This window comes from Cupressus sempervirens, chromosome 7, assembly GCF_028749045.1.
Source record: "Cupressus sempervirens isolate cs-2001-9-10 chromosome 7, ASM2874904v1, whole genome shotgun sequence".
NCBI lineage: Eukaryota > Viridiplantae > Streptophyta > Pinopsida > Cupressales > Cupressaceae > Cupressus > Cupressus sempervirens.
Window position 1 is genome coordinate 747,850,872 of NC_143124.1, and position 12,050 is coordinate 747,862,921.

The 12,050-nt window shown below is 36.6% G+C and overlaps 1 protein-coding gene across 1 annotated transcript in view; it reads left to right on the forward strand.

Annotated features, from left to right (window-relative positions):
- The window catches only part of LOC149549423 (gamma-interferon-responsive lysosomal thiol protein-like), a 176,828-nt gene that overhangs the window by 6,513 nt on the left and 158,265 nt on the right, over positions 1-12,050 (forward strand). The gene's annotated exons all lie outside the window — the stretch shown is intronic.

The window sequence follows — 12,050 nt, forward strand, 5'->3', positions numbered from 1 at the left end:
CCTCAATATTCCACCCCTTGCAAAAGCGAGCTCCAAGTCCAAGTTAATGAGAAAACTTGAGAAGTTGTCAAAGAGGAAATTCCTTTGGGCATGGCGGATTGCGCTGGCTTCAAAGGAATCCAAATTCCTCTGACATGCTAAATTTATGCCCTCCTTTGGTCGCTTTAAATTTCTCCTCCCCCTCAAACTTGCACTTAGGTGAGTTTTTAAGGAGTTCAATGAGCAAGTGGCATTGTTTTGAGATCAAAGTGTGGAAAGAAAGGTGAGAATCAGGGTGAAAAAAAGTAGAGAAATGCATGAAATCATACTTGATCGGGCTAAATTCAGATTGAAAGAATCATCAATATTACCTTAGAAATGTAATGAAGAGTTAGATTGCTATGAAAAGAGAGCTTGAGGGCAAGGTAAATGAATTCGAAGCTGCATAAAGAAGTGAGGAAAATGCATGTCCAAGAGGAAAATTCCATTGAGCATGGGGTAATCCACCAGTTCTAGATGAATTAAAATTCCTCTCACACCTCTAATACTGCCCTCAAGTTTGGCCTTGAAAGGGCATCCTATGGGTGAGACAATTTCATTTTGGCATAAAGGCTGTGATTTTGAGGTGGGATCAAGGTCGTTGGACAAAATAGAAGTGATTGAAATACGAGGGAGAGAAAATTCGTCTCCACCTCCTAATTTTTGCCTCCATATTGGAGACAATTAAAGGCAGAGGTGAAGGCATAATGGAGGAAAAATCACTAAGGACAGAAGCCAGTAGTTGGAGAGTTCACGGAGTGCAAGTGAGATGGTTGAAAGGGCCAAGAAGAAAATTTGTCAAGGCAAGGCAGAATCTGCCTGGTCTTGAGGAATCTAAATTCCTCTCAATACCTCTATTTCTGCCTTGACCTTAGATTGACAAAAATCATGGATGCAGCCCCAAACTTCATGAAATGGAGAGTAATGAACTTGAAAATTATAGAGGATGTCAAGGCATTGGCGAGTTCTTATGTGGAGTTTGCAAATTTGAGAAGTTTGAAGTGAAACAATTAAAAATTCTTCCCCATGTCTCCTTGTCTGCCTTGCATGAAACATAGTCAAACTCAACCAAATTCCTTAAAACTGCAGATGAATGGGGAGACAATGAATCAATGAAGAATTCCAGAAGGAGAAGTTTGAGGTAAGAAGCTGAAACAAAGTGCAAGAGGTGTTTCCTCTAGGCATGGAGGGATCTACCAATTCTCGAGGAATCCAAATTCCTTGCCCAGGCCCAAATTTTGCCCATAAAAGAAGTTTATTAAATGTAAATTTGAGGCCCTTAAACTTTAACAAAACACTATTTGAGGGCAATCTGATCCTAAGAATGAGAAATCAAGATTAATTGGGCTGAGTTTCTTGAGGTGGAAATTGAGTTGAAGTGAGGAATCAAAATTCCTCTCTACCCCTTGATTTCTGCTTTGTGTATTTATGGCATGAAAGCATGATTTGAGGCCACCAAAATTGAGAGGTGATCAATGAAATGGAGGACTTAAGTGATCGGGCAGGCTTTATGAAATATTGAGTATGGAGGAAAAATGAGAGACAAGAGGAAAATTCCTCTTAAGAGTAGTGGATTCTGCCACCCTTAGAGGAATCCATTTTCTTGTTCATGCCCAAAATTCCACTCCTTTATAAAGAAGGTAGGGATGAAGGACTAACTTGTTGTAACATATGAATTTTCATTACAAATTTTAATCTCATATCAATATAATTTTATAAGTAACTGATTCCGTTTCACATGACAATGATTTCTACCAACTGATTATAACTAAAAGAAACTCTAATTGTATTTCATATTCAGCTGATTTCATGAGAAACAAAAGGAACTATTTATGCATTGCTAACAATTTATCTACTTCTAACATATTCAATTGAAAATAAAATAATGGATAATTATATAAACTAAAATGCTTACTCAACATAAAAGTAAATGTTTTCTCCATCTAGAAATTAAAATATCTATCTATTCATCTAAGGATTAAAGGTAAAAGAAACATACAACAAATATGAAAGAGTCCATTCATCTCATTGTCCAAGCCTCGGCATTGGTGAGAGGAGAAGCATTGACATAGGCTTAACCTCCCAACCGTGGACCATTACTTATCCCCACTCATCCTAAATTAATAGAACGACCCTCCCTACCTTGGGGTCGGGCTTGGGATGTTTATAAGCCCAGCATCTGAGTAATCAGGTGGGTTGAGTGGCCCAACAGTTATTCTCCAAGATAATTGGAGCATCTGGACAAACAACAAAGATCACATGTTCGGCATATCTGCCTAATCTCTACCCTGGTAAAGGATTTCAAGTTGGGTCTACAAACCCGATCTCCACCACTTGACTTGACAACATATTACATAACCGGAACATGCATGAGCTATTATAGTTTTTAGCATAATATTTATTTGATATGTTTCCATTCCTATTTGTGTAGACTCTCTACACCTCCTCACTATTTTAGGCTACCATGCCGGTGATTCCTAGGTGCTTGCGAGTTTGTATCCATTGCTTTTGCTTTACACCTCTTCACCTATAATGGCAACATTGCCGGTGAATTCCTTGGTGTTCGGATTACATGATATCATTTTCATCTCTGTGTGATATAAATGGGTGTAATAAATTCTGAGCTGAGATAATTGTTTACACATGATTGATACACTATCATGATTAAGTAACATCAATGATATAAATTGACAGATTCCATATTCTAAAATCTATATAATATCCCCTTGAATTCGGTTTGAAATAAATAGGCATCAATGTTATGGATTCTATACATCAAGGGCACAAAGGATACATGACTGGTGCGATAATATGAAAAGAAATACACACAAGTTTCGGTGGTATATGAATTTGGTTTTTGTGTTCTACATGAAACTCGATAGACTTAGCATTATGAAGGAATACAAAAGGAAAAACGTGGTTCGACAGTAATCTTACGTGACACTTCTGTTATATTTCGGAATGCTTTGAGGTTGGGAGAATGGATTGCGCTACTTTTTCTGATTCCCTTGGACAAGTAACGTGAAGGTGATATGGAGAAGAACGAGAGAGCAGTAATTTCAGTCGGAATTAATCTCAGTCATTAGAGATCCACCAATAGCAAAGAGGAAGAATGAAGAGAGTGTGCTGTGATATGATTATGAGACTCTATAAAAAAATAGAAAAGCTTGACTCTACGACTTCCTTTAGTTACAAGAATCCATTCGAATGCTATTCAAAACGATTAAAGAGAAGGAGGGAAAGAAAATAAAGAAAATAAGAAGTTAAAGAGTTATTATTATGCATCCTTATCTACGTTCATGTGTATGTATTGATAAGGTGGCATCATTAGATTATAATTTATAATGTATTGGTGTCACCTTATTTTTATATACATATGTTCGTATTTGAGAGTGTATAATAATGATTAAATAATAAATTCATTGATAATTCTTTAAAGGTATGAATTATGTTTAATTTATATTATTTATTATGATGTTCCTTTTGTAGCTCATGCGGTTCCACCATGTAACATGTCAAATCCTAATAACCTTGTCAAGGTAGTTTTAGGTCAAACCTGTCGAATCTGATGACTGGACCATTCGACCATCCCTTTCCGATGACTCCATTTAGCAATGCTTCCTCTCTTTTCAGTCTTCTTTCTGCAATCACTCAAACAAACATTCTTGCCAAGACGTTAATTCAAGATATGTTAATTGCTAATTCAAAACCATTGCCGATCATCTAGTGACCGTTAGAGATTTCATCAACGTCTAAATAACTAACTCATTTCACATGGTCATGAAAATATCTCATTATCAGTTGATACAACATATATAATTCAACTAACTCATTTCACATGATTAGGAAGAAATAAATTGATACAATGGCTATAATTAACTAACTCACTTTACATGATCAGGAAGAAATAAATTGATACAATGGCTATAATTAACTAACTCACTTCACATGATCAGGAAGAAATAAATTGATGCAACGGCTATAATTAACTAACTCTCTTTACATGATAGTAATTTGTTAATCCAACGACTATGATCAAAATAAAATAAAAATTTAGGGCAAAAATTTGGGATGTAACATACCCACCCCCTTAGATTTTTCATCTTGCTCGATGAAAATAATAGCAAATTTAAGTAGTACTTAATCAGTTATATGAAAAGAAAAGAAATATTCAGTTTTCAATCTTAGAGAAAAGGTAGGGATATCTTCGAAAAATATCATGTTAATCCTCTTAGGTGGCATTATCTTTAGCATATTGGTCCCACTGGACCTTGCACTGCATTACTTCTCGATTTCGTAAGTGTAGCTTATGTATCTCGAGTATTCTGAGCGGTCTTACCTCTACCACTCCTGGTTCTCACACTTGCAGTAATTTCCAATCAATCATATGTTTATGGTAGGTAATATACTTTTTAAGATATGACACATGGAAGACGTCATGCATCCTGACAAGGGCTGGTGGTAAAGCAATCTTGTAAGCCACTAGGTTAACAACCTCCAAAACTTCAAAGGGTCCTACATATCTCGGGGCTAACTTAGCATTCTTGCCAAATTTGATAGTACTTTTCTGAGGCTTAACCCTTAATAACACTTTGTCCCCTATTGAGAATTCTCTGGGTGCTCTTTTGGCATCAGCATAACTCTTCTGTCTTTCGTTTGCTTCCTTTAACCTTTGATGAATCTGGAGTACTTGTTCCTCCATCTCCTGAAGCATTTCAGGCCTGACAATGATTCTATCTTTCAATCGATTCCAACTCACTGGAGTTCTGCACTTACGACCATACAAAGCCTCAAAAGGAGCCATTCTTATGGTGGACTGATAAGAGTTATTATATGCAAATTTTACTAGGGGTAAGTATGTTTCCCATTGGTACTGTCGGTCCATACAGTATACTCTTAGGAGATCTTCTAATACTTGATTTACTCGTTCTGTTTGACCATCAGTCTTAGGATGATAGGCTGAACTAACATTCAATTTGGTACCCAATGTTGTAAATAATGTTTGCCAGAATCTGGAAGTTATCCTAGCATCCCTAATTGAAATAATTTTCTCCGGAATTCCGTGCAACCCGAAGATTTCTTTTATGAACTTATGGGCAATTTTGGGTGCTTCATCAGATAAATTCCCTGGTATGAAATGAGCAACCTTAGTCAATCTGTTAACCACGACCAAAATAGTATTGTGTCGATTTCGGGTCATAGGTAACCTTTGTACAAAATCCATGGATATTACCTGCCATTTCCACTGGGGTACTTCATTTGGGTGTAACAGACCTGCTGGGTACCGATGTTCTACCTTTACTCTTTGGCATTCCAAACATCCTGCTACAAACTTGATTATCTCCCTTTTCATCCCTTTCCAGAAATATAAAGGTTTTATATCAGAGAACATTTTCGTTACTCTCGGATGTCCTGAATATGGAGCTAAGTGAAATTCTCCTAAAATTTGTCTTCAGAGTTCAGGGTCGTTGGGTACATAGATTTTGTGGTGGTATCTTAATAATCCATCCTCCTCTAGGCTAAACTTTGAATACTTAGGATCTTGCGGATCTCTGATAAGAGCCAAGCTGATTTCTATGTAAAACTCATCATGCTCCAGGTGTTGTAAAATTTGATCCCTCAACTTGAAGTTTACAGTAGTTATCGCCGAGATGTGCCTTCTTCGCCTTAGGGCATCTGCCACCTTGTTTTCCTTACCTTTAATGTAACTTATGTCGAACTCATAATTTGCTAAGAATTCTAGCCATCTTCTTTGTCTAGCATTAAGATTCTGTTGGGTGAAAATATACTTCAAACTATGGTGATCAGACCTAAGCTCAAAAGGTTTCCCAATTAAGTGATGTCTCCACATTTGTAAGGCATGGACAATTGCTGCTAAATCAAGATCATGAGGTGCATAATTTTTTTCATAATTTTTCAACTTTCTAGACTCATAAGCAATGACTTGTTCATCCTATATTAACACACCACCTAATCCTTCCTCAGATGCATCTGTTATAACTACGAATTGTTTTTGTGGATCAGGTACCCTCAGAATAGGTGCAATAGACAATTTTTCTTTCAGAAACTCGAAGGCTGACTGACACTTCAATGTCCAAATGAATTTCTTTCCCTTTCTTTGAAGTGAAGTGATCAGATAGGCTATCCTTGAAAAATTCTTGACAAACTTTCTATAGAACCCAACTAATACCATAAAGCTCCTAACTTCGGATAAATTTCTAGGTATGGGCCATTCCTTAATCGCTTTAATCTTAGATGGATCCACTGCTATACCCTGAGCTGATACAATGTGCCTTAGATACTGAATTTCCTTTTGGTAAAAAGCACACTTAGATAGTTTCCCATATAGCTTGTGTTCTCTTAGCCTTTGCAGAACTATTTCTAAGTGCCTTTGATGTTCTTCTTCGTTCTTAAAGTATATTAAAATGTCATCTATATAGACTAATACAAACTTGTCCAGACAATCCTAAAATATACTATTCATTAAATTCATGAAAGCTGCTGGGGCATTGGTTAACCCGAAAGGCAATACTATAAACTCATAATGTCCATACTTGGTTTTGAATGCAGTTTTATGTATATCCTCATCTTTGATTCGCAGCTGATGATATCCTGACCTTAAATCAATTTTTGAAAATATAGTCATACCCTTCATTTGGTTAAAAACATCATCTATCCTCAGCAATGGGTACCAATTTTCGATGGTGACTTTATTAAGCATCTTGTAATTTATACATAGTCTCATTGTTCCATCCTTCTTCCTTACAAACAACACTGGGGCTCCTCATGGTGAGACACTAGGTCGAATCATCTTCTTATCTAGCATATTCTGTAGTTGGATCTGTAACTCCATTAACTCTGTGGTTGTCATTCTCTATGGAGCTCGGGATATGGGTTCTGCTCCTAGTATCAAGTCTATGGTAAAATCAAATGCTCAGGAAGGGGGTAATCCAAGAAGTTCCTCAGGAAACACATCTTGGTAATTCTTCAAATAGGGGTATTTTTCTTCGAAGGATTCTTTTAACTTTTGCTTGATTTTCTTATCTTCATAAATGTAGTCATCCCCATATGTGGTTGTTTTAAATTCCCTTGTATCTTGAATCCTAACTGCGAAAATATCACAACCTTTCCTCCCATATCTCTTAAGTTGCATTGCAAAAATCTGTTTTGATCTAATTTCGTGCTTAATCCTTGAAATGCTTGTGGGTCTGCCTTGATCATCCACACAGTTTACAGTTTTGGCAAGACAATCTACTTTGGCCTTATGTTCATTGAGCCAATTAATTCCTATGATAATGTCGTATGACCCTAGCAGTGCTACATATAAGTTTAATTCCGTTGAGAAGTTTAGAAAGTCAACCTAAGCTTCAAATAGGCATTGCTCCACCTTAGCCCTTGACTGGTTTGCATACTTGACTGTCCATGGTTTTGCCATAAAATTAGATCTTTTCGGGAATCTACCTAATAGCCCAGGTGATATAAAACATTTTGATGCTCCAATATCAATTAATATGGACACAGGGTTCCCATAAATCTTACCCGGAGTTTCAATAGGGCCTATCTGTTGTTCTGCTTGTCTGTTATCCAGGATTGCATGAATCCTTTGCTGAAAGGCTTGTTGTTGCTACGACAGAGGTGGTCATTGTGGCTGGCTAATGTTGGGTTTAATGGGGCACTGTTTCATAAAATGGTCCCCTCCATAGTTAAAACATCCTCTTGGTGGTCCCTTCTTCTCATTATTCCAGTTGTTCTTATTCGTATAATAATTTCTTTTGACATCCATTGCTCAATTGCTTTTTAATTCAGATTTTTTATTCTTATAGTCCTTAAATTGCCTTTTTTGAGGTCCGAAGTCAGCACCATCCGAATTCCATATAGTTTTTCTTTTGTTGTCTTGGATGGAGTCATTCTTTCTAATCTTGTGTTCTTGCCGAACAGCCTTCTCTAGGGCTTCTTCCATGGTTCAAGGAGCGAGAACATCAATAGCTCCTCCTATCCTATTGTTCAACCCCATGATGACTTTTCTCACCTTCAGATTAGTGTCTTGTTGATAAGGTGCAACGTATTTAAGCAATCGTGTGAACCTCTCCCAGTACTTATGTACTGACATGTCTCCTTGTTTTAAGTTCTGAAAATCTAGAAGCTTTTGATCATAAAAGGTTTGAGGCAGCCAATGTTTCCAAAATATTTTCATAAATTTTTCCCAGGTGATTTTAGTGGTTCTAATGTTTTGCTCGACCATGGTATTTCCCCACTAGGTTGCAGCTTCTCCGGTGAAATGATATATTCCCCAAACTGCTTTAGAGGTCTTAGAGAAATTCCTAATCTCAAAATATTGTTCCATCTCGGTTAACCATTCTTCTGCTTCTTCTCCGGACTCAAAAGTAGAGAACTTAGGTGGTTTTATTTTCTTTATGTCCGCTGATAAATCAGCTACTATTTCTTTCTTCTTTTGTTTTTCCGATTTTTTGGTAGAGGGAGTTTTGTTATGTTCAGAGATTTTTGTCTCTGCAATAAGAGTTGGTGTGGTTTGTACTTCCTCACGGTTCTACCTTATCTGGGATGCCATTTCACTCATCCTTTTTTCCATGGTTTCTAACTTTAATTGAGTTTCTTGCAAGATTTGGAGTAGCAGTGCATTAGAAGATTGAGGGTTCTCGCGTATTATATTTTGATTTACAATATTCTCGTTGCTGTTCATTTTTATGTTTAAGATTCTCACCTGTTAATTTGCAATTGTGTCAATTATGTAGAAGAAGAAATCTAATAAAGAAAAAGTCTTACAACACATGTTTTCAAATAACTTAACTTCATTGCTTCACTAAGCAATCTTATTTACAAAATTTTCCTCTATTGAGGAAGTTTACATTCACATAATAATTAATCTTGCTTTACAACACTACATTTTGGTTTAGACTGGTACATATCTCGCACCATCCATGATCTATGAAACTGTAAAAGAGAATTGCTTTGCTGAGCATTCCAGCTTTGTATTAGCTTGTTTCTATATGCTGCTTTGTTAGCAGGAGTCCACCTGACTCTTTCCTTCTTCATCCGCTGAATTGCCTGATTGAGGGTTTCATTATCTCGGGGTACAAAACAACAGGTTTAGTCATATCTAGTCATGTTTCTAATGAGATAAAGAAAGATGGGGTGCCGAGTTTTCTTGCGGGGTGTTTTATGTACTAACACCTGTAGTCAATTCAGATTTCTATCAAGTATCAAGGTAGGGTGCCCTAGGTTCAGTGTTGAACCCAATGCTTTGATATCATATTAACATACAATTTTTCACTACAAATTTTAATCTCATATCAATCTAATTTTATAAGTAACCGGTTCCATTTCACATGACAGTGATTTCTACCAACTGATTATAACTGAAAGAAACTCTAACTGTATTTCATATTCAGCTGATTTCACGAGAAACAAAAGGAAATATTTATGCATTGCTAACAATTTATCTACTTCTAACATTTTCAATTGAAAATAAAATAGCAGATAATTATATCAACTGAAATGCTTACTCAACATAAAAGTAAATGTTTTCTCCATCTATAAATTAAAATATCTATCTATTCATCTAAGGATTAAAGGTAAAAGAAACATGCAACAAATATGAAAGAGTCCATTCATCTCGTTGTCCAAGCCTCAGCATTGGTGAGAGGAGAAGCATTGACATAGGCTTAACCTCCCAACCGTGGATGTAATGGACACTCTTGGATGTCCCAGCTAACTAAACCAAATTGCTGAAAGGAATTATGTCAAACAGTTTGCATTCAACTTCTTAAAACCCCTTATAACTCCGGAAATCAAACGTTTATTTGTTTGTTGTGTTTCATGCATGGAATTGGTATCATACAACATAAACAAGAAAGGAACTACAATAATATGCAAAGTGGAATGAACTGCTGCTAATAAAATGTTATTTTCAGCATTCATAAAACCAAATACATGGCAGATTTATCAACTCACTAATTACTTCAGCAATATTGTCATAATACTCCAGCCCGTGCTTACGAACTTGCTGCTGCAATACTTTGTCCTTCAATCAGTCCACTACTTTCGTAATACCATTCCCTCAAAGCGGCATAAGCGTCGGACAAGTAGTGAAGAAGATATGAGCAAAATACCAAATCTGCCTGTAGCCGGAAATGCAACTAAACTGCCTGATAATGAAGCCAAAAACAAAGAATTCCAAAGGCCAAACCCCAAGGGAATGACGTCTAGAATGTTACAAGAGAGGATAGACGTCCTCAAATGCCAAGAACTGAGCTGCAACTCACATACCAATTTCTTCTCATATTCAACCTGTCTAATGAAGCCACAAATGCTTCCTTTTATTCTATTCCCACGGGTCCGCTCAACTCATATGGGCAATGTGGGATAAAAGATGTGTAATATAAAACATATATTAAAATACCCCTTATGTCTCCTTTGAGTACACATCACCATAAAATAAATATTAAAGTAACACTTTAATATTTTACAATTAAATTAGACATTACTTTAATAAAACTTCAGGCATTAAAATGTATTAGCAATCGGACTCCGAATAATGCGAGTGATAGCTCATCGGAAAGCTCTCACCGAGGAGTATCGAATCCAATCACCAAAATTGACCTGCACTGTGTCCTGCCGACTTACTAAAAATAGTAAGTATGCCTGAAACTGAGTAAATCAACTTCGTTTTGGCCCAAACTGGAAATGACTAGGCCAAAACACTCCAAGATCCCATTAAACCCTTCGTTAGCCCTCAGGACCATGTAGAACAAGGCTAACACACACACACTTGGTCAACTGCTAAAATGGGGACATTACAGTGGACCATTACTTATCCTCACTCATCCTAAATTAATAGAACGACCCTCCCTACCTCGGGGTCGGGCTTGGAATGTTCATAAGCCCAGCATCTGAGTAATCAGGTGGGTTGAGTGTCCCAACAGTTATTCTCCAAAATAATTGGAGCATTTGGACAAACAACAAAGATCACATGTTCAGCATATCTGCCTAATCTCTACCCTGGCCAAGGATTTCAAGTTGGGTCTACAAACCTGATCTCCACCACTCGACTTGACAACATATTACATAACTGGAACATGCATGAACTATTATAGTTTTTAGCATAATATTAATTTGATTTGATTCCATTCCTATTTGTGCAGACTCTCTACACCTCCTCACCATTTCAGGCTACCATGCCGATGATTCCTAGGTGCTCGCAAGTTTGTGTCCACTGCTTTTGCTTTACACCTCTTCACCTATAATGACAACATTGCTAGTGAATTCCTTGGTGTTCGGATTACATGATATCATTTTCATCTTTGTGTGATATAAATGAGTGTAATAAATTCTGAGCTGAGATAATTGTTTACACATGATTGATACACTATCATGATTAGTTAACATCAATGATATAAATTGACAGATTCCATATTCTAAAATCTATATAATATCTCCTTGAATTTGGTCTAAAATAAATAGGCATCAGCATTATGGATTCTATGCATCAAGGGCACAAAGGATACACGATTGGTGCGATAATATGGAAAGAAATACACACAAGTTTCGATGGTATATGAATTTGGTTTTTGTGTTCTACATGAAACCCGACAGACTTAGCATTATGAAGGAATACAAAAGGAAAAATGTGGTTCGGCAGTAATCTTGCGTGACACTTTTGTTATATTTCGGAATGCTTTGAGGTCGAGAGAATGGACTCCGCTACTTGTTCTGATTCCTGTGGACAAGGAACGTGAAGGTGATATGGAGAAGTATGAAAGAGTAGTAATTTCAGTCGGAATTCGATAGCAAAGAGGAAGAATGAAGAGAGTGTGCTGTGATATGATTATGAGACTCTATAAAAGAAAAGAAAAGCTTGACTCTACAACTTCCTTCAGTTACAAGAATCCATTCGAATGCTATTCAAAACGATTAAAGAGGAGGAGGGAAAGAAAAGAAAGAAGATAAGAAGTTAAAGAGTTATTATTATTATTATGCATCCTTATCTACGTTCATGTGTATGTATTGATAAG